At 39.7% G+C, this 22,789-nt stretch overlaps 1 protein-coding gene and 1 pseudogene across 4 annotated transcripts in view; one reads left to right on the top strand and one right to left on the bottom strand.

Moving 5' to 3' along the window:
- The window catches only part of DENND5B (DENN domain containing 5B), a 168,015-nt gene that overhangs the window by 138,369 nt on the left and 6,857 nt on the right, over positions 1 to 22,789 (bottom strand). The window lies entirely within an intron of this gene.
- On the top strand, positions 6,041 to 7,644 carry LOC118499109 (annotated as a pseudogene).

Below are 22,789 nucleotides of genomic sequence, written 5' to 3'. Positions count from 1 at the left end.
CCCTTCCATTAGTAGAGGAAATGAAGTGATGGCAAATCAAGCTACCCACCGTAAGTTACTTCCCCTCAACATACCAACTTTAAAGATGAATCTAGGAATTGGGAACACAACATGGAAAAAGAAGAAAGCAGGACACAGTTTCCTTAGCCACATTATAGTTCAGTATCAGTTCCATTAACCTAATTGAAAGTACCAACAAGAGTTTTCCATCAGCCAGATCGGCTACCTTCTGCAATTCACTATGATGCACTGCTTAAGCACATAAAGTTGCTGAAACACAAATATTTTGAAATTATCTCAGGCAAGGAGACAAAACACAAGAAAAAAATTAAAAGCCTAGTATGTCCAACATCTAGTCATTTTCAAAATTTATAATAATATATTGTTAGCAGTAAGGATATTTTCTACCTATATTTTTGTTTCAATGTTGAGGTTAATAAAAATAGAATAGAAATGTAAGAACCTGACAGCATTTATTAATATCTGTTTAGCAAACAGACACTTGAAGCTTAATGAGGGATTACAAACTTCAATGAAATAGTGAAAGAACAAAATCCAAAGATGTCAATCCACCACGAAAAGGGTCAGCTATGTGTTCACTCTGACCTTGAGCTTACTACCAAATGGAAAAATTTAAGAACTGTACAAAGGAAGGAAAGGGGGAAGAAAAGAGATATTCTGAATGCTGCTGCCTTCCTTCTTTACTATCCTATTCTTTACAAAATACTCATAATGTTTTCCCTAGAATGTTTTAATGTCCTATTGACCAGTCTTACTGTCAGAGTGTTTATGAGCTATATATTTGGCCCTTTTCCTGTTCCCCCTCTACATCCTCTCCCTTGGTCATCTTATCCAGCCTTAAGAATTTAAACTATGAGTAATTTATAATTCCAGCTCTGTCTTTTCTCCTAACCCCAAAGCCATACATCTAATCACTTTCTTGACTATGATACCTAATAGGCACCCCAAACTCAGCATGTCCAAAAATTAATTCTGCACTACCCCCACCTCCAACCCAGGCACCCCCCAGTCTTCCCCACAGAAACTGACGGCAACTCCATTTTTCAGGTTGCTCAAGTCAAAACTTTGGGAGTCGTGCTCAATTTCTCCCTTTTACTCACATTCCGTATTTGGTAATGAAATCCTATTGCTTCGATTTTCCACATACAGTATATCCAGACGCTGATCATATCTCACCATCCATTCTGAGCTACCACGATCTCTGACCTAGATTGCGGCAAGCTTCCTAATGGATTTCCCTGCTTCTGTCCTTGTACCCTTACAGTTTCATCTCCGCACAGCTGCCAGATGATCCTTTAAAGCTAAGTCAGAGGGCTTACCTCTCTTCAAACCCCGAAATGGCTACTCATCTCCCTTGGAGTTAGAACCAAAGCCCTTTCAGTGCAATGGGGCCCTTTTATGTTCTGGCCTCTTGAGATATTTTTCCCCCACTCTGCCCCCCCTCCCCACCATCTTTCCCCTGTTCACTCCCCTAGGCTCCTCAGGGTTAAGTCATCAGAGAACCACTGAGGCCCCACTGAGGGCTTTCCCCCAGCCTGATTGTTCTCTTAGCCTGGAAGGCACTTACCCCAAATATCTACTTGCCTAACTCTCTAACTTCCTTTAAACCTTTGTTCAAAGGTCACTTTCTCTGTCCACCCTATTTAATATAGCAACCAGCCCCTTCCCCACTTAAAAAATAAAAAGGAGTTTACCTTTGGTGAACTTACCTCACCTAGCAAAAACTGTGGAAGAAAGTACTAGAACTAGAGGAAATATATTCTCATGAGAAAACGAAATAGGAGATTAGCTGAAAACTTTTGTTAAGACCCCAGTCATGTTTAGGGACTTGAAAAGAGAACTCAATATGCAAAGGATAAAGAAAAGAGATCAGTTACCAAAAAGGACCTATATTCAGAGGCCCTATTTGAGTAACAAATATACAGTTGTTACACATTATGTAAGAGTCTCAGAGGAAAGGACAAAATTTAAAGCATAGCAAAGTATTTCCTTACCCATGCACAGCAAAAGAGAAACAGCAAGGAAATATATGCCAATTCTAAGTATATGTAAATAAATAACAATTTCTGCTCCATATACCTGTGCCAGTTTGTCTCTAAGAGGCTTATCTGAGATTTGATGTTCAGCTTTAAAAACAAGAACGAAAAACTCATCATTTTGAAATCTGATTAGCCAACATCTACTTCCTAAATTTATAGTTTCAGTTTTTTTAAAAGGATACCTAAAACTCCAATATGTTTAGGAAAACCTACAGAGACAAACAGAAAAACTTGTCATTTAAAATGGGAATGAGCCCTGGCTGATGCAGGTCAGTGGACTGAGTAACTGGCCTGCAAACCAAAGGGTCACTGGTTCGATTCCTAGCCAGGGCATATGCCTGGGCTGTGGGTCAGGTTCCCAGTAGGGAACTCACAAGAGGCAACCACACACTGATGTTTCTCTCCCACTCTTTCTCCCTCCCTTCCCTGTCTAAAATTAAATAAATAAAATCTTTTTAAAAAAAATGACTGGAAATTTTTTAAAATACAAATAAATAAAAGGGGCATGAAAAATCAACAATTTATTCAAACATGTAACAAGTGTCAGGCCCATGACAGGAGCTATTATGACGTCAAGAGTGTATTAACTACAGTCAAAATGAGGTACAAATAAACATACAAGCTTTGTTGTTGTTTTTTTTCTTTTTAACATATTTATCAATTACATTGATAATGGCTACACATTCTGGAAGTTTTCCCACTCAACCCATGTACCATGAGCATCTGTTACGTACATGGCACTGTACTAGGTGCTGAGGGGTTCTAAAGGTGAACAGGTTATTTTTATTGTTTCCGAAGTACCCCAGACACTGCATATTCTCTCTTTTATCAACCCAACAACTTCATGAGTTAAACACAACCCTGCTTTAGAGATGATAAACTAAGGCTCAGAATGTTTAAAAGGCAAGACTAACAAGTGGCAGATTTAATCTGTGCACTTCAGAAACTCCAGAACCCATGTTCTTTACTACACTGGTACACTGGTACTCGTTAACCCGTTCAGAAGCATGGCGAGCAAGCAATGATTGATGAAGCATTTTCTCTTGTGGGATGGCACTGTGACTCATACAAGTTCTAGCAAGTGTGATGAATGGTGAGCAAGCACCAAGTGCTGAAACTTTTTTTCTTGTCAAAATTCAACGACTACCAGGTTTGACGGGTTCTGAAGCCAACGAGTACCAAGGCACCACTGTATTATGGTTTCCCTCAAGCAGCTTCAAGTCTATAGAGCAGAAAGAGGGGCTTAGAAATAATGTTAATACACATGGCCAGCCAGCCCCACATCTTTAGTGCCCAAAAGTCTACGTGATAAATAAAAATAGCAAATTAAGTACCTACAGGTAAAAAGTACACACATTTTTTAAAAGATTTTACTTATTTATTTTAGACAGAGGGGAAGGGAGAGAAAGGGAGGGAAACATCAATGTGTGGTTGCCTCTCGCACACCCTCTACTGGGGACCTGACCTGACCCCCAACCCAGGCATATGCCCTGAGTGGGAATTGAACCAGAAACCCTTCAGTTTGCAGGTTAGTGTTCAATCCACTGAGCCTCTCCAGCCAGGGCAAAAGTGCAAACATTTTATACTACAGAATTACTCCCTAAAGGACAAATTTAATTTTAAATAAATAACTGGCCTGTAGTTGTATGTGCTTTAGTTAATGATAGCAATTTTGTAAGAAAATGAAAATAGATAAAAGCCACTAACTGACCAATTCCCAGCTTCTTTCTTTCTACTCTAAAAAAAGCTGCTCTGTAATACCTTCAGTTTACTTACCTCAGTGACAAGACTTCTAATTCTGTTCAGTTCATTCACTTCCTAACACATGGGGACAGTCAGGTGACTTTCAGTACAGCACGAAACTAAATAGCATTTCAAGTGTTTACCTAGAAACTGTTTTCTGAATATGTATGTAGAAAAGGCTTCTTTCTGTCTCCAAGTAAAACAACTTTTTTGCACATTAAGCCACACAAAGCTTCCTAAGACAGATGGGCAGCCTGCATAGCCTGCAAATCCTTTGTTTAAAAGGTGGCAAATAAAGTCAGCCAGGTTTCTGGGAAGCATTGACCCCAATAAAGCCATTCTGTTTCTTCATCTTGTAAAACCAGAGCAGACAAAGGAGGCAAAGCTAAAAGAGGAGAAACCAAAGGAAGATTACACTCCAACACTAAAATCTGCATCACAGGCTTGGGGTGGTGAACACACAATGCAATATACAGATGAAGTATTATGGAATGGTACACCTGAAATCTTTATAATTTTATTAACCAATGTCATCCCAATAGATTCAATAGAAGCTTAAAAAACCAAAACCCATATCATAAAAATCCACGGCACAAACAGCCCCTATTGTTCAACACTACTGTCACATTGTAAACCTACAAAAATGAAAAGACTGACCCCACTCAGTGTTTGAAATCTTAATCTATCACTCAACAAGGTACAATCTCAGCAGTTGGTATAAACACACACTGCCAACCTCCTTTAAGAAAGAAAAATAGGAGGGTTCTCTTCCCATGTAAAACAGGGAACTAATGAAAGAAAATCAGATATGAATGTTGAAGATATTACTAAAAGTGCGAAGTTTCTTCTTAAAACTAAAGTAGAAATAACTAGGTGAATGTCAAATTACTATTCAGTAAAAAAGCACAAGCTCTAAGAGAAATTTATAAGATCAATTTTCAAAACTCTTGGTTCTGAGTGCTAAATAATAATCCTAATATCAGTGATCTGAAATAAAGAAGTTAATTTTAAAACATAAAAGGATTACTTATGATTTCCTATGATCTACATACCAAATGATTTCAAGAAACCTCTGAGAAATTAATAAGAAACTTAGCAAATGCCTTTTATTAATAAAAATGTTTAAGTTTACTAATATTATCTCTCTAAATCAAAAATAAAATAAAATATAAAAATAAAATTTCTTTAATGGAAATTAAGGGTACTGCTTAATGATCAGAGGAGATTCATAATTCAAAGATGTCTAAACTATTACAGCTACTTTAAAGCATAAACTTTAGTGGATTACTTTTACTCATTGTTCTCAAATCCTACACTGATTTGCCCCACACCTTATTTTGCAAGAGAATTTTTGAACATACACAAACTTTTCCTTGTCTGCCTTTTCTTTATTGATTACATCCACAGAAACAAGGAAACAAAAAACAAAGGGCACAGCCCACTGCAACTCCAGATCGGCTACCGGAAGACGAAAATATGTGAGGATCTAATGGAAACAAGGCAGGGACTGTTGGAGCCCATGAATATTTCAGAAGAATAATGAAAAAGTGTGCCAGATGGGTTCGCTTGCAGCTGGCTAACAACTAAATTTCTGACCAAAGCCAAATGCTTCCTTACATAATTTATCAAGCACTTTTCAGTTCCTTCCACTACCACCCTTTTCAATATTCTTTTATTTTCCTTTTTAAAAGAGCAATACCACCATAACTTCTCTTTCAAAGAGGGACTTTTATAAAAAAAAAAAATTAGAAAAGAACACCTGTGTGCCCCATATTGCTGAGTCTGAAGCATGAACCAAGGTGTTATTACTGAAGCAAAAATGGAAAAAGGCAATGCTACAAATGCCTAACCATTCTTTTTTTTTTTAAACAAAGTAGTTTAAAATAAACACTAATTGCCAAAGGTTAGCAACATAAATACAAATCAACTCTGCTCATCCTTACCATAGCACACAGGTCTCTGCCCACCTCTCTACTACCTGCCAACATCCTACCCTATATTCCAGATACAAAAGCAGCTAATCTTACTTGTATTCTTAAGTTCTTTTAACAATTAAAAATAACAGTCCTGGCTGGTGTGGCTCAGTGGATTGAGTGCTGGCCTGTGAACCAAATGGTCGCTGGTTCGATTCCCAGTCAGGGTACATGCCTGGGTTGTGGGCCAGAACCCCAGTGGGGGGTGCATGAGAGGCAACCACACATTCATGTTTCTCTACCTGTCTCCCTCCCTTCCCCTCTGTCTAAAAATAAATAAATAAAACCTTTAAATAATCACCATCATCACTGTCATCACGTAACACTCGACTACCTACTATGTGCCAAGCACTGGTCTAAGCATTTGACCTGCAAAACCCAAGAGGAGATAGAGTACTATTATTATTATTATTATTATTAGGTAAACAGAATTTAAGTAACCTGCCCAAAGCAATCTGGCTTCAGAGCCTGCACACAAACTCTGTAACAATGCCTCCCTAAAATAGATCTGTATTATTTATTCCAGGACAGGTTGCATCAAAACCCTGAACACTACTACAGTTTTGGTACACTCTATTTCAAATCCTTGCTGAAGATTTTAAGTGCGAAATCACAAGTTTAGAAGCTTTCATTTAACAATGCCAAAATCAGGGTGGCAGCCAGCCTCCAAGATGGCCCTCAGTGATCCCTGCCTCCTGGTACTCACGGCCTTGTGCAGTTCCTTCTCCCAGTGTACTAGCCCTGGGTCTGTGTAACCACTAGCATAAAGCAGATATGGCAGTGTGCCACTTCTGAGATTAGGTTATTTAAAAAAAAAATACAGTTTCCATTATGTGCCTCCTATACCCACACCTCCACCATAATCACTTGCTCTGAGGGAAGCCAGTGGCTATGTCATTAGGGCATACGGGTGACTTATGAGGAGCCCCAAGTGCTAAGGAACACAGGCCTGTTAGCAAACACTCAAGTGAGCTGGGAAGTGGATTCTTCAGCCACAGTTGGGCCAGGCCCTCAGGTAACTGCAACCTTATGAGAGTGAGACTGAGCCAGAACCGCTTAGCTAAGCTGCTCCTGGATTCCTGTCACTTGGAAAGTATGCAAGATAAACGCTTGTTTTGAGTGTTGTATTTTAAGATAATCTGTTCCACAGAAGTAGTAAACTAATACAATCAAGCAGCCCTGTTTAATGGTGTTAAAAGAGCGAGCCTCCTGATTCCAGAAGTAGCAAGGCTTAGTGAGGTCTTTGTCAGCATCCACTATGGTGTCCCATGGCCAAAAAGTGTGGAGGGTAAGGGTGCAGCCCATCAACCTCATCTGTGCAAAACAGACCTCAGATTCAGGTGTGGCTTTATAAGCAAGTGCATATGCAGACAGAGGGCTGTATTACTGGGTTTGGTGAATATATGAACCTTGTATTCAATGATGCAGAAGAGAGTCATTCTAAAACAAAGCCAAGAAAACAACTAGGTCAGATCATGCTAAAAGGAGATAATATTACTCTGCTCCAAAGTGTCTCCAACTAGAAATATGTAATGAACTGAAAAACTGTTGAAAACACAATTTGTATTTTTTAGGTAACCTTTGTTCAGAGTGTAGTTATTAAATATTTACTCATATTGCTTTGATTACCCTTATGTTGTTACCAGATGACAATAAAGGCTGTGGGATTGTTTTTACTTAAAAAATGGAAGGAAAGAAGAAAGGAAGGGAGGAAGGGAGGGAGGGGAAGGCTTCTAAGATTTCTAAATTTCCAAGTTGGACTAACATTCATGCTTTTAGTAATTACTTACTTTCTCAAAATCTATGTTGATATAACTCTGAAAATGTTAAAAGCACACACAAGGCCCTGGCCGGGTAGCTTTCTTGGTTAGAGCATCATCCTGATCCACCAAGGTTGGAATTTGACTCCCAGTCAAGACACATAAAAGAATAAACCAACAGATGCAGAGGTGAGTAGAATAACTGATGTCTCTCTCTCTCTAAAAAAATCAGTAAAAATTTTTAAAAATTAAAAAACAAAGCACACATAAGATTTACCTTTTGATTTAATTATTGCATTTGGTTAATGAGAGACTAAGATGGTCATATTATTTATTAATACATAAACTGATTACAACAGGGATCTGAAGATTAAATAGAAAATCAAAACTCATTTTTTAAAAAGCATACATAAAAGAACCCTTATTTTTAGAGAGACATTCTAAAACATTATGAATAAAATGACAAGAAATCTGGAATTTGTCTCAAAATAATTCTTTTGTGGTAGGTGGGCATGAGGATGGAGTAAGAATTGACGGTAAGTGCAAATCAGTTGATGGGCACATGAGGGTTCACTATATTATTCTCTCTAGTGTACGTGTGAAATTTTCCACATCTGAAAGGGTTTCTTTGCTTAATTTCTAAGCAGACAAAACAAAACATACTCTACACTGGATAATTTCCTACTGTCCCACCATACTGCATCCAAACTTCCACTCAGCATAGCAAGACTCCATAAAGTCAAGGTCATGTCACATAATTTATAAAAATGCACCTTACCAAAGAAAAAGGTTAATTAAACCCAATCATATATTTTGTATTTCTTTAGATAATAAAGCATTTTCTTTTTGATAGAGAGAGAAGGAGACAGAGAGAGAGAGAGGGAGACAGAGAGAGAGAGAGAGAGAGAGAGACTGATTTATTGTTCTACTTGTACATTCATTGGTTGCTTCTTGTATGTGCCCTGACTGGGGATTAAACCCACAACCTTGGCATATTGGGACAATGCTCTTACCAACTGAGCTACCTGGCCAGGGCCAATAAAGCATTTTTTTTAAGTAAACCTTGTTTTTTAAATATATTTCATTGATTATGCTATTACAGTTGTCCCATTACCCCCCTTCATTCCCCTCCACCCTGCTCCTTCCCACCCACATTCCCCCCCTTTAGTTCATGTCCGTGTCATAAATTCTTTAGCTTCTACATTTCCCATACTACTCTTCCCCTCCCCGTCTATTTTCTACCTACCATCTATGCTACTTATTCTCTGTACCTTCCACCCCCCCGTCGATTGCCCTGTTGCTAAACCTCCATGTGATCTCCATTTCTGTTAAAGTAAAACTTCTATTAATGTAACATGTGTAGTTGCCCTTGTGGCTGATTTTCAGCTATTAAAAGAAAAGATTGTATCTACTGAGTCCTTTTACGTTAATGTTGGTGAGTCCTCCTGAACAACTCCTAATGTCTTACTCGAGTGCCTTTGCTTAACTACACGTAGGTAATCTATTTCTTTTTTTGTCTTTTTAATCTGTTCTTAATTTTCTTAAAAAAAAAAAGATTTTCTTTATTTATTTCTAGACAGAGTGGAAGGGAGTGAGAAAGAGAGGAGGAGAAGCATCAACATGTGGTTGCCTCTCATGTGCTCCCGACTGGGGAGCCAGCCCATAACTCAGGCATGTGCCCTGACTGGGAATTGAACTGGAGACCCTTTGGTCCCAGGCCCGTGCTCAATCCACTGAGCTACATTAGCCAGGGCAGGTAATCTATTTCTGAAACAGTTGGGCAACCAACAAAATCTGTAATTCTAATGTGTACAAAAGCCCAAAGTTGGTCCTATTTTCATTCAAAATGTGATTTAGGTTAATGTATAATGGGTTTATTATTGTTCTTTTAAAGTATAAGTGCCCTGCTTCACATCAAAGAGGTGAGCTGTTTTACATATGACAACAATTTAATTCCTCTGTAGTGAAAGGGGCCTGGATCTGGACCCCAAAGAACTCTCCTTCTGGTTCTAATTCTGACTCTAGCAACTGAAGCAACTCATTTACATCTTTGAACCTGACAGTCAACGGCAAACTAGAAGCTGTATATCTACAAACAAGAAATATAATGTGAATACCTTAATTACTGTTAATAAAGTGAAAAAGCAATAACATGGATAAAGAAATACAGCAAAGCTCAAAGGTAAGAGTGTACTCTAACAGTAATAAGAAACATGCCATGGAACACAGAGAATGTCTGTGGAAGTCTGAGCAAGAAAGTGGCAACTATGGTTCTGTTCTGGGGAAAGGAACTAGATGGCTGGGGAGAGAGATGAGGCATATTTTTAAAAATTTTTTTGTACTGAGGACTTCCGGCCAAGATGGAGGCATAGGTAGACATACTGTGCCTCCTCGCACAACCAAGATAGGGACAACAACAATTTACAAACAGAATAACAACCAGAACTGACAGAAAATTGAACTGTATGTAAGTCAAACAACCAAGGAGTTAAAATAGACACATTCATCCAAACCAGTAGGAAGGGCAGAGTCGGGCAGCCAGGCGTGGGTCCTGGCGTGGAGAGCAGAGAATAAGAGAGCAGAGAGTTGGAACCAGGCAAGTAAGGCATCCAGGGTACAAAAGAGCGCAGCTGGCAGACCCCAGCCGAGAGGTGGCAAACGGCAAACCAGCGAGGCGGGAATTGTGAAGCAAGGCACTGTGCGCAACCCAGGATCACAGCGCTGGGAAACAGAGCCTCAGGACATTGACTGAAAACACCCATGGGGGTGCAGGGGGAGACTGCCAGCCTCACAGGAGAGGTCCTTGTAAAGTCCCACAGGGTGCACAAGCCCACCCACACGGGAATCAGCACCAGAGGGGCCCAGTTTGCTCGGGGGAAGCAGTGGAAGGGACTGAGGCCCCACGGAGAACGGAGCAAGCGCCATTAGTCCCCCTCAGACCCTACCCCCACATACAGTGTCACAACCCAGATACTGGGGTGCCCTGCCCTGGTGAACACCTAAGGCTCCGCCCCTCATATACAACAGGCGTGACCGTCTGGAGAAAAAAGATGGCTCAAACAGAATTGAAAGTCCCAGAACCAGTACTTTTAAGCAACCAAGACTGATAGCCAGCCTATCAGATGCACAGTTCAAAGCACTGGTGATCAGAATGCTCACAGAATTGGTTCATTTTGGTCGCAAATTAGATGAACAAATGCAGGCTATGATAAGAGAAATGAAGGAAAATGCACAGGGAACCAACAGTGATGGGAAGGAAACGGACTCAAAACAATAGAGTGGATCAGAAGGAAGAAAGAAACAACCAAACAGAAAAGAATAAAGAAATAAGAATTTTTAAAAATGAGGAGAAGCTTAGGAACCTCCAGGACATCTTTAAATGTTCCAACATCTGAATTATAGGGGTACCAGAAGGAGAAGAGGAAGAGCAACAAGTGGAAAACTTATCTGAACAAATAATGAAGGAGAACTTCCCCATTCTGGCAATGGAAATAGACTTCCAGGAAGTCCAGGAAGCTCAGAGAGTCCCAAAGAAGCTGGATCCAAGAATGAATACACCAAGGCACATCATCATTACATTAGCCAAGGTAAAAATGAAGGAGAGAATCCTAAAAGCAGCAAGAGATAAGCAGACAGTAACCTAAAAAGGAGTTCCCATCAGACTGTCAGCTGATTTCTCAAAAGAGACCTTACAGGCAAGAAGGGGCTGGAAAGAACTATTCCAAGTCATGAAAGGCAAGGACCTACATCCAAGATTGCTCTATCCAGCCAAGCTTTCACTTAGAATGGAAGGGCAGATAAAGTGCTTCTCAGATAAGGTCAAGTTAAAGGAGTTCATCATCACCAAGCCCTTATTTTATAAAATGTTAAAGGGACTTATCTAAGAAAAAGATAAAAAAACATGTATAGTAAAATGACAGAAAACTCACAATTATTAACAACCACACCTAAAACAAAACCAAAAGCAAACTAAGCAAACAACTAGAACATGAACAGAACCACAGAAATGAACAACACATGGAGAGTTAGCAACAGGGGAGTGGGAGGAGGAGAAAGGGGGGGAAGGTACAGAGAATAAGTAGCATAGATGGTAGGTAGAAAATAGACAGGGGGAGGGGAAGAGTATTATGGGAAATGTAGAAGCTAAAAAACTTATGACACAAGGACACGACCTAAAGGGGGGGAATGTGGGAGGGAGAGGGTATGCAGGGTAGAGGGGAATGAAAGGGGGTAATGGGACAACTGTAATAGCATAATCAATAAAATATATTTTAAAAAATTTTTGTATCTTCTGAAAACGATACCACATGAATGCATTACCTATTTTTTAAAAAATGGACAGAATTAGCCTTCAGTTAAAGGAAAAAAATTTTAAAAAGGCCCCAACCCCAGAGGATTGTCTTTGAGTATCTAAAGGAGATTTACAGCAACACATTACATGCCATCAAAGTGCCTGAGACTGAATCAAATCAACTGTGTTTAACAAGCATGTAGCTGATGTTTACTGAGCAATTACATCCCGCCAGGCTCTACAGTAAGCACTACCGTGCACTATTAGCCAGGTTACTAGCCGAAATACCACTATCAGCGTTGTGATATATTACCATCAGCCAGCTCAAATACAGAGTTGTAGAGTGGTACCAGGTAACCTGAACATTCTAGGTGGGAATGCCTAGCACCCAGTGCAAGCACCAGCACAAACTGGTCAGAGTTGTCTGCTGTACAAACTCCCAAATGCTAAAGAGCATATGGTTCACTGCCTCCTGGCTGAAGAACAGAGATGTATTCTAAATGTACTGGTAAAGCCTGCCACAAAAACAACTGTATGTTTTAACCACAAATTGAAGCACCACAGTAAAAGGTAAAATTACTTACTGATTAATTCCCAACAAATTATCATAACTCAAAAATAAGTCTCAGCTTGTATCCTGGGCAGTTTCCATATTTTTCTTCATTATGGTATTTTTATACATCATGTCTAAAAAATAGGTTTAAATTTATAGGCACAAAGAATAAACTAGTATGTACACATTCTTGGTCCCCTTAAAAAAGGAAGAGAGGGAGGGAGGAAGGGGGAAAGCAAAGAGAAAGAACACATGAATTATGTCTATAACCAGAGGTAAGTGTGATATTATGGAAAGAATACAGAACTGTGCATCTGAAGCCTTGAATTCAAGTTCCAGCTCCACTGCTAGCTTGCACACGCATCCTGTAACACAGTTAATCACTACCGTCATGACAAGATATGGAAGAAATGGTTTTAGTCCTCCCTGCTATAATGGAAAATAAAGCCACACCAGCACCATCACTACCACAAACTCAAAATTAACCTACCACCCATCTTCTGGCACTTGTTTGCTCCTGAGTTGCTTCCTTCTATGAATGCCACTACCAGATGCCTGTCGCCTGGGCCCATAATCTCAGTCCTGTGTGCCCCATCTCCCCTTTAATTTCACATACAGTAAGGCCATCAAGTTCCACTCATCTAATGTCTATCCTTCTCTTAGATCCACCCCCTCTTCTTTACTCCCTCTGACACTACCCTAATTCAGGCCCTCTCTCCAGTTTGTTTTACAGAATATCCTAACTGGTTTCCCCTGCTTCTAGTCTCTTCCCAGTTTAACCCCATTCTATACCCCTCATCCAGAGGGATATTCCTAAACCACAGCTGGGAGCATGCCATTCCCTGTTCAAAACCTTGAGAGGCTCTTTTCTGTCTTTCAAAGGGCCCTCTTCATAGTCTAGCCTTCCCAGTAGCCACTTCCCTTTTCCACTGTGAAGCAGCCCTGTAGTTTTTATCGCAAATTGGTCTCTAAACAGTCGCTTTAATCCCATCTTCCTTGCCATACTAATGGCTGGAGGATGGGGCCCCAGGGAAGGGTGACCCTAAAGTGGTCTAATCATAACAATGACCCAGATTTCTGTTTCATGCCCTGAGTGGGGAGTGGATGAGGAGTTAAATCTCTGCTGGGGAAGGTGTGTTATGCAAATGGGAAGCCTCAGCTACCGCTACCCCTGTACTACCGTGAAGTAAGCGGCCCCAAGAGGAAGTCAACATGGGACAGACAGAGCACAAACACAGAACTGCAGTGAAATAGAGCTCGAGGTCTGTTCCAGTTGCAACTCAATGCCCCTCCACCCCCCAAAGCACCTGCTATGTGAACCAGCCCAATTCCTTTATTTCTTCGGTCCTCTTTGACCTGTAACAAGCATTCTGACAGCAAAATCCTTGTAAAGCTGAATTCAACCTCGCTTCCCAACTCCTCTCCTACTCCATGAAATGCTTAAAGCAGGAGAGTCTACTTTTCTCTTTTAAATGTGTAACATATGCACCTGGTCCCCAAAACAAAAAGGGTGGAAGCAGAGATCTGGACACAGATAATGAATGATTTGCCCCTCAACCTTTTTTGTGATTAGGTTCTCCAACAACTTTTTATAGAATCAGTGCCATTCACAGTGCCCAGAGCAACTGAAAAATAAGCAAACAGAAACAAAAATGCAAATTATACCTCTCCAGGTAAGAACTAACTCGAGTTTTGCTTTGTTTACTCAAAAAAAATTTAGAATGCACTGTCATCACAAAAGTCATATTCTTATTTGTACATTAATAGGTTTAAAGAAAATGAGAGAAGAGCATCTGTCCTCGTATAGTTTTCCCAATTACTGTGACAAATATCCCTTCTTTGGCATCTTAAGGTCTTTATTTTGGCTGGGTGGTTTAAACATGAAGCTCATGATAAGCGTGTTTTAGGAGAAAAGTAATTTACAGAAGAATTCCAAAGGCACCAACAGCCAAAACGTGCAAGACAATTAAAAGACTGTGCCTGTTCTATTATTCGGCTACATGAAAAGGGAAACTTCAGGCATTCTCTGCATTCTCTGCAGCCAGTGCCAGCCCTGACCATGAAATGTTTACACAGCCCCTACAAGGGAGACAGGAAGGGAGCCTTGAGGGACAAGCGTCAGATCTGCTCTGGCTTCTAGATTCAGCCTCTCTCCAGTATTATGCTCTCCCAGCAATCTGAAAGAAGACAACCAGATCTTCCATCAGAGGTTTCTTAAACCACCTCAACATATTTCCCTTCTGCTACTGAAGATGAACCAATCAGATTCCCAGTAAGACGAAGATCGAGGGTTCTCATGTTTGTCACTGAACTGCCTGCCTCTTTTGCTTATGACCTCTTTCCTGCCTCCCCATCTCATTTGGCACCAGTGCTTTCCCCTTTCTTTTCCATAATGAAAAAAGAAATGTTAAGAGGTTATTTCAGCTTTAAACTCCTGAGATTCAAAGCTACTCTTTCTCTTCCATTTCACTTTAAATACTGATAGTATAGAGGATTTGGGTTTAAAAAATAAGTTCCATGTACCAAGGATTTAATTTGTATCCCTCAAAATAAACACCTGAGGTAGACAACTCTATTTTATTCATTCAGCCTTTCAATCAACAATTACAGAGGTCTTTACAGATGTTGTATACTAACTAAATCATGGCAAAGATTTGGACCCCCTGCAAAAAAGTCTTATTGTGTTTCCTGGGCTGTTGCTCAGCTCATTTAACCACAATGCCTCAGTAAGATAAATGGTCACCCTGGCTTCTGATCAGTGACCAAAAATTGAAACTTAAATTCCTCCCTTTGGCATAATAGGTGATTGTTGTTTTCTTTGCAATCCTGCACTGTCCAGTTTTTAAACTAACCATATATTATTAGTTTTTTAATTTAAACACAATTTTTTCAAAAAGCAGTTTTTAAATTTTATCTATCCTTACTCCTGGTAGAAAATTCAGTAGCAGGAAAGTACCATGGAAACCAAAGTCCTAAGGGTTCATTATTATAAATCCTCCAACAGTGCATAAACAGACATTCTTCAGAAAGTCCTATTGGTTGGCTGGAGCATCATCCTGTGCACCAAAAGGTTGTGGGTTAGATTCCTGGTCAGGGCACACACCTAGGTTGCAGTTCGTTCCCCAGTCCAATTGCCAGTGGAGGTGCGTACAGGAGGGAACAAATGGATGTTTCTTCTCTCATATCGATGTTTCTCTCTTCTACGTGCTCATTCTCTCTCCCTCTCTCCCCCCCTCCAAAATCAATAAATGTATCTTCTGGTGAGGACCGAATGAATGAATCAATGAATGAATTAATGAATGAATCCTACTAAAATGTCTGAAACAACACAAATGCTTAGTTTTCTAGGTAAACTTGAGGACAGCATGCTAAATCAATCAATCAATCAATCAATCAATCACATAATCCCCAAACCCTTATTTTGATACGACCTGTTTCCAAAAAAAATTAACCCAAAACGCCAAAAATAAAACAAAAAACCCCACTCTTACAGGAACCACTAACAAGTAGCAAAAGTAAATGAGTTCATCTCGTCTTGTCTGTCCCTGGTTCTTTTCCAACTACATTTTAGGCATCTGATAAGGTGTCTAAAAAAGTGACTGTTATAAAATAAGCAAGTTAAGGTATTGATTCTCTCTGAAAATATTTCATTTGTTGCTCTTGCATGACACACTCTGAATCCAGATTTTAACTTCTCATACCTAAAGGGGCAACAATGGGGAATAAACAGTTGGGTCTCTCTTAAGTTCCCTTATCCTGGAAAGCTCTAATTTTCAGCCTTCTCTCTAAATGAGCAACATGACTTTACAATGTCTGACTCCAAAGGAAAAACATACTTAATCATACACACACCCACAAAACTTGAAAGTTCCTATTATAAAATATAGATACTTTAGACAGTATTAAGAAAAACAGAACAATGTAAAGAAAAAAATTTACAAAACTCATGCCCACAATTAAATCTGAATGTTCTCCTCAATTCTAAGAACATCTTTTAAGGAAGATTAAACCTTTATGTTGCTGCGTAAGGAAACCTGGGTAGACTGGAGAAAACTCAAAGGCCTATAATCTCATCACAAAGCACCAGGGTCAAAAGGTACAGGTCAGGGAACAGGGTACAAAATAGTTCCCACACTTGAGAGGAGACTGTATCTCATTATTTCGGTAGACGTTCAAAAACTATTCAGTTGTGTTTACTAAAATAATATAACCACTTACACTCTCCCTTATGTCCCAAGGCTAACATCAATTTTACGTAAGAATTTCTCTTTTTTTAAGAGTAAGTATTTAAGAAGTTACTTCTTTCTTTCCCTTACATTTGAAAACAAAACAACAAAAAACTGACCTCCCTGTCTCTCACTCAGAGACCCATGTTTCAGCTGTCCCTCAAAGACCGCCTTCCAACAAAATGGACCGACCCGGTCAGCAGAGTTGAGAGGGGCACAGAAATAAACACTAAGTGTGCATACGTGTCCACACACATTTCACAGCAAGGCCTCTGCCCCCTACGGATTTGACAAATTATGTCTACTTCTTGGCCTGATGGCCACATTTTTTAAAAAGCTAAATTTTTACTCCTGCTTAGAAATTTCATTTCAGGGAAGAGTGAACACGATTTGATAAACTCTCTGAAGGTACAACATTTGTGCAGGGGACTCCACAATGACTCTTCTAGAATGCAATTAAACACATAGGGACTCCAGGGCCTAGGGCACTGGTCTGGCTATCCGTACCATTTCTCTGACTCTGACCATAAAGAGCTATTTTCCAAGCAGAGAGAGGGTGAGAGAGAGATGGACAGATTGGAAACGAGGTTTCTGAGTAACCAGTATGGCTTTAATGTTTTGTTTTTCACCACCTTCTACCCACTGTGCAGCCACACTTGAATGCTGTCCCCACCAGCCTCTTCCACCAGGGACGAGAGGTTTACAAGTGGCTCCTAGCAAATGAGACCCCTCGGTCCTTCACTGTGAGGAAGACACAAGGTTTTACCTTCAAGTACATACAGGTTTCGTGTGTTTACTTAAAATCAGACCGTAACTAGGGCTGCCAATGGAAAAATAAGCACTGCCAGACAGGAGTGAGAACAACTAAACAAAATAACCTATTCTAGCAAAGTCACCTCAGTGGTACCAACATTTGTGTTTTAATAAACTGTGAAATCACAGTCATTGTTCTCGTGAACAATGGCACAAAGCAATGAAGTCAAGTACGAAAGCTCACTTCCCTGGAGCTGAGCCAGAATATTTTGAAATCCAGACAAAAGTTTATTTGCTTAAAAAAAGAATACACTTGAGACAGTAGATGGGAAACGTTTTTAAATAGTCTGTTATCTTTCTACCCCAGCCATTTAAATTTCCTTAAACTGAAGAGAAATTAAGCTAGAAAATCAAACAAAACACTGGGGTCCTGAAAGTGCACCATCCATAAGCTCTGAAGCTATAATCTGTTCTAAATTCCTACTGCTCACACTATTCTTATGAAAGTCTGTATCTCATCCTTACGGAAATCCAGTGCATTTGCTGGGGCTGATTCTCATAACAGGGAGGCCGTTCAGTACGAGATGCTCACTCCCCCTCAAAACGACTCATGTCTCATCTGCCTAGAGGGGACAATCCCTTCTTGCTATTTTAGTCCTGATCTACAGAAAAAAAGAAAAAAAGTGATATAAATTTAATATACTGGAAGAACATTGTTGATGTAGCAGAATGCCCCTGTTTTCTCAAAGGACTATCAGGGAAAGATAAGGAAGGAAACTGAAGGGACATTAGAAACAGAAAGTATAAAACCTGAAAAGCTATGGGCAATAAGAAACTCTTCCCAGTTTCTGCTGGGGATGAAGGTAACTGGAGGATTCAATTAGGCATTACAATTTCTTCACTATGAGGTTTTAACAGCACTGGAAATTTTGGCCAAAATACTATTTCTTCTTCCACAGTTTATAGAGAAAAGAGACAACCAAAAGGGCAAATGGGAGGTGGCTTCATGGAGACTAAGGTAAAAAATAGGAGTGATTTTTGAAAAAGAAATAAGGAGAAAAAAAGTACAAAAGCCTGGTCTAAGCAAACTTGTGCCAAACCGTACTGAGGAATGAAGACAATTGGAAACTTAATTTACATATCACTTCCACAATAATGTTTCTTCAAACTATAGAATAATTTCCTGTGTGACATAAATGTCGGTAAGAGTGTGTTGTACCAGAAAAGAGGAAGCCGGGCGGGGCAAAAAAAAGCCCCACAGTCTTCAAAGCAGAAACCTGGGATTCTCCAGGCTTTTTTGCACAATAGAATTACGCAAAACAAGTAGGTTTACAACACAAGGCTTCTGGGATCTAGAAGACAGACTACTTAAAAATATCTTTAAACTAGGCTTCACAGTTTAAAACCTAGAGGTCCACACTGCACCTAAGTTTCGGCATGCTATTTCTCACAGAAGGGTTGAGCTTAAAAGGTTCTATCACCAAAATTCTACCTCACAGTTCTATGGCACTCTCTAGTTTACCAGCTCTTTCCAAGACATCATCACATTTTACACTTGGGAAAAGTATCTAGGAACAGTCTAGATCAGCATTAGTGCTGAAAAACATACTCCCATGTATGTCCTCAAATTATGAACAAATTTTTTAAAAAAAACATACAGGGTAAGGGAGCATATAGACTACTTTTGTAGGCAGGGGTATTCCTAATAGAACACGAACATGTGAAAACTGTTTTATAGGTCGTCAGTAACAGTAGCACAGCAGTAGCCTTAACAAGGTAAGTTTCCCATCATGTATGGGCTTTCCACAATTGCTGGTGTAGTGCATATAATGCCACCACCCTTTTCACTTACAGCCAACAAAAGCACACAGGAATGGAACTGAGTGAGACTGACATCATTTGGGAAGATCTTGAACCCAATCCACTTATTTTAAAAATGTGTATCATTTAGCCCTGGCCAGGTAACTCGGCTGCTTAGAGCATTGTCCCAATACGCCACAGTTGTGGGTTTGAGCCTGGTCAGGGCACATATAAGAACCAATGCATACATAAATAAGTGGAAAAACAAGTCAATGTTTCTCTCTCTCAAATTAATAAATAAATTTTGGAAATGTTTATCATTTACAACCTCAGTATTCGACTGGAGTTAATAATTAACCGGTGACCAGGTTCACAAATGGCAGGCCCACTCACACGCCACCACCAGCAGTTGAGGACAGCTGGCCTGAAGGACATGGAGCGGCTAAGGGCCACTTTGGAGTCAGCCCGGGACGCAGTCCCAGCTTGGGCCTTCACTGTCTGTGTGAGTTAGGGCAACACCCCATGGAACCTGAGCCTCCTCGTCTGTAAAATGAAGAAAATACTGCCTTCCAGTTATTCTGAGGATTAAAAATGACGTTTGTAAGTCGCCAACCACAATTCTTGCCCCAACATGTGTTTGCTGCCTTCACATTTCACCATGTGCTTGAGGGCCATTTCCTGGAGCTACCTCTAACTTAACGGTGCCAATACTAAGTTTGAAAGTCATTTACATGGAGCATTTCAAAAACAGATTTCTGTACCAGTGATGTAGACAAGTTTACACAAGAAACAGTTACAATATCAATTCAGAATAGTAAATAAATGTCATGGATTCTTGGGAAAGATGCAGGAATGTCTAGAAAGCAACTGTTCCATGTTTTGTATCCTCAGGATGTGCTGTCCCAGTAGCATATAAAATACAAACCGTCCATGTTTATTCCTAGAATTCTCACTTCTTACCTCCTCATACTCAGCCAACCATCTCTGCATTCTATTAGAAAAGTAATGTGCAAAAGACAGTCTCCTACTAAAAACTTTTGGAATCTCTGGCTAAAAGGTCATTAGTTGATACCATCTTAAAAAGCCAGGCCTTAGGTGGAATAGAACATTATGTATGGTACAATAAACACAAATGTATGGTACAAAACATAAATGGAAAAACATGTTAATAAACTTTATAGAAACAAAGAAAACTATCCTGGCTGACCATGCATCCAACTGATATAGATGCCCACAAACAAGGAAACTGTGAATGCAATTTCCTGAGATACTCCCACCAAACCACAAATGCAGCTACAAAGGCTCTTTAACACAACCACTTTCTGAAATTCCATAAATACTTCCCACCATTTATGTGCTCATCACTTGGCACTAGTTTATAAATAAATAAGACATGTCATTTGCTTTCAAAAAATCAAAGCCTTAGGCCTGGCCGAGTTTGATCCCGGTCAGGGCACACACAAGAATCAACCAATGAATGCATACATCAGTGTAGCAATACCTCAATGTTTCTTTCTATCTCTCTCCCTTCCTCTCTCTAAAAGTCAATATATTAAAAAAAAAAAAAATCAAAGCCTTGCTGATACCTACATGCCTGCTTGCATAAAGTTGGTAAAGAAAAAAAAGTTTAAGTTTATTTAATCACAGCTTATTTCAAGAGGGAAAGTACAGGTCAATAAATATTATAAACAGAATAAATTTTAGTAGCTCACCACAAAACTGAAAAATACTTATTTAAAAAATTAATCATTCATCCACACTCTTGCTTTTTCATCAATTTCATAAGCTTCTCATTTAAAAAAAAAAAACCCTCTAGCTTCCATTTTGGAGGTTAAAAACCCACACATAAATATACTAACTTTTACTGTCAGTAACAAAAAGAAATGTTATATTTTTGCCCATTTTTAATTATCTCATTCGCTTAGTCAATCTGTACTATTTGAGTCTCTATCATGGGCCAGGCACCACTTCAGGCACTGAGTACACAATCACAAAGGTCCTGCCCTCCGGGACCCAACAATCTACTGAGGAAGATTGGCATTAAAAAGTGAAAGTAAAACCCTGACCAGTGTGCCTCAGTTGGCTGGGCGTTGTCCTGCTAAGTGCAAGGTCACAGGTTCAATTCCAGGTCAGGGCATGTGCCTGGGTTGCAGATTTGGTCCCTGGTTGGAGCCAGTAAAAGAGGCAACCAATGAAAGTTTCTCTCTCACATCATGTTTCTCTCCCTTTCTTTCTCCCTCCCTTCACCTCTCTCTAAAGTAAATACATAAAATCTTTAAAAATAGTAATATTTTTTATGTTGATGATATGTTAAAATATCCTATATGCATAAATAAAGCATATCACTAAAAGCAATGTCTGTTTCTTTTTACCTTTTTAAATGTAGCTACAAGAAAATGTTAAATAACAGATTTGTCTCACACTTTATATTTTATGGATGATGCTGGTCCAGAAAAAGAGGATTCCAGGGAGAGAATGGAAGATGCACAGGCCATGAGCCAGGAAGGAGGCAGATGTGTTTATAAACCTGTAAAGAATCCAATATAGCTGGAAAAAGTGACCTGGTCAGAAAAGGTTGGAAAGGCAGGCAGAGACAAGACCATGAAGAGCTTTGTAAACCACAGACTAAATATTTGTGCCCACCCCCAATTCCTATGTTGGAATTTAATCCCCAGTGTGGTGGTGGTGGTATTGGGAGGAGGGGCCTTTGAGAAGAAGGTGCTCAGGGTGCAGCCCTCCTGAATGGGATCCGTGCCCTTATAAAAGAGACTCCAGAGAGCACCCTCACTCCTTCCACAGAAGAAGGTCATCTGTGAACCAGGAAAGGGGCCTCTCCAGACACCAGATTTGCAAGGACCTTGACCTTGAACTTTCCAGCCTCCAGTACTGTGAGAAATAAATTTCTGTTGTTTATAAGCCATGGGTCTATGGGTGGCAGGCAGCTCAAACAAACTAAGATACAGGGTAAAGCTTGAATCTTAATCCAAATATGAAAGAAGCTAACGAAGAATTTAAAACAGAAAAAAATTATTCTAAGATCTCTTCAGCTATTTTGTGGAGAACTGCTGGAATATTTAGAGATTATCTAATGTGGTAATTCCAAAGAGGGGGCCCTGGGTCCCTAAAAGTGCATGTAGGTAATAATTGAGAGTCCATGAACTGATATTAATATTTTTAAAAGCTTATTAAAAGGTATACCTTTCCTGTAAGGGGAACTGCACAAACTAAATTATTTTTTTCCTTTCATTGTGGCAGAAATTATAATCACTAGATTCATCCTTATATGGTATATGTGGAGTATGTTAGTCCTCATATTTTATGTCATTCAGGATTAATTTTTTTAACTGATACATTTCACTTATTTATTCAAAGACGATGTCAGGCCGGTGGAGGGGAGGGCTGGTATGTCTGGAATTCAGCCATCTCACCTAACCCCTTCGGGACAGATGGAAACACCGAGGCCCACAGCTGTCCTAAGGGACAAACCAGGACTGCGTGTCCACTCTACCTGCTGAACTCACTGCCCTGCCAGCCCTGGTTCCACAAGCAATCATGCATTCCCCTTAAAGACTGTAAACTTATCTAAGGAGAGTAACAATTTAAGATAAAACCCTGTAAGGAAAGCAAAGA

The sequence above is a fragment of the Phyllostomus discolor genome, chromosome 2 (assembly GCF_004126475.2).
Source record: "Phyllostomus discolor isolate MPI-MPIP mPhyDis1 chromosome 2, mPhyDis1.pri.v3, whole genome shotgun sequence".
Taxonomy (NCBI): domain Eukaryota; kingdom Metazoa; phylum Chordata; class Mammalia; order Chiroptera; family Phyllostomidae; genus Phyllostomus; species Phyllostomus discolor.
Note: the sequence above shows the minus strand (reverse complement) of the source record. Positions and strands in the feature narration are given on the sequence as shown.